The 1,280-nt window shown below is 40.8% G+C and overlaps 1 non-coding gene across 1 annotated transcript; it reads right to left on the bottom strand.

Annotated features, from left to right (window-relative positions):
- Positions 1-382: 382 nt before the first annotated feature.
- Positions 383-489, bottom strand: LOC128039322 (small nucleolar RNA R71). Its single transcript, XR_008193826.1, has one exon. It is a non-coding gene; the product is annotated as a small nucleolar RNA R71 (small nucleolar RNA).
- Positions 490-1,280: the final 791 nt, after the last annotated feature.

Genomic DNA, 1,280 nt, shown 5'->3' with positions numbered 1-1,280 from the left:
TGAAATCCCATCCTTATTGCCGATAATAGGGATCGATGCATTACACAATATGCTGTGCCACTTTTCAGTGAGTTAAGCCCAGGAATTAGAAGGCCAGATATTGAGGCAACCCAGTTTGAATTGAAACCAGTGATGTTTCAAATGCTACAAACGGTGGGCTAATTTAGTGGTATGCCCACGGAAGATCTACATCTCCACCTTCAATTGTTTATGGAGGTGAGTGATTCATTTAAGATAGCCGGTGTGACTGAAAACGCCCTAAGGTTGAATTTGTTTTCGAGCAAGAGCATGGCTCAATTCATTGCCACCAAGTTCCATATCTACATGGCAAAAATTAGTAGAGAGATTTTTGGTTAAGTATTTCCCACCTAGCAAAAATGCTAGGTTGAGGAACGAGATCACAACTTTCTAACAACTAGATGACAAGTCTTTATATGAGGCTTGGGAGCGATTCAAGGAGTTACTTCGTAAGCGTCCTCATCATGGGATTTCCCATTGTATCCAGTTGGAGACATTCTATAATGGTCTCAATGCACATACAAGATTGATGGTAGATGCTTCTGCGAATGGTGCAATTTTGTCTAAGTCTTATAATGAGGCTTATGAGAATATCGAGAGGATCGCGAGTAATAACTATCAATGGCCAACAAATCGAATAGCTTTAGGAAGACGAGTAGCCGGAGTTCATGAAGTTGACTCTCTCACTTCGTTATCAGCTCAAGTATCGTCTATTTCCTCCATGTTAAAATAGTTAACCGCTAATAGTACTAATAATTTTGTAGCTCAGCCACCAAGTCAGTTTGAAGTAGTTTCTTGTGTGTACTGTAGGAAAGGTCATTCTTTTGAGAATTGTCCATCAAATCTTGAGTCAGTGTACTATGTGGGGAACCAATATCAAAATAGGAGTGGACAAGGACTCCTATCCAACTTCTACAATCCTTCATGGCGTAATCATCCTAACTTTTCTTGGAGCAACCAAAGAAATGGACCAAACAACAACTCATTGCAGCAAAGACCCAACCAGTCTCAAGGGTTTAATTAGTAAGCTCCAAAACCACCTCAAGCTGAGGCATCAAACAGTTTGGAGAACTTGTTGAAAGTGTACATGGCAAAGAATGATGCTTTGATCCAAAGCCAAGCAGCAACACTGAAAAATTTGGAAAACCAAATGGGCCAGTTAGCTACGGAGCTTCGTAATAGACCGCAAGGAACTTTGCCGAGCGATACTGAGAATCCAAGAAATTTGGGTAAAGAACATATCAAAGCAGTGGCATTGCGCA

This window comes from Gossypium raimondii, chromosome 2, assembly GCF_025698545.1.
Source record: "Gossypium raimondii isolate GPD5lz chromosome 2, ASM2569854v1, whole genome shotgun sequence".
NCBI classification, from domain to species: Eukaryota; Viridiplantae; Streptophyta; class Magnoliopsida; order Malvales; family Malvaceae; genus Gossypium; species Gossypium raimondii.
The sequence above is the reverse complement of the archived record's forward strand: the minus strand, read 5'-3'. Positions and strand labels throughout refer to the sequence as shown.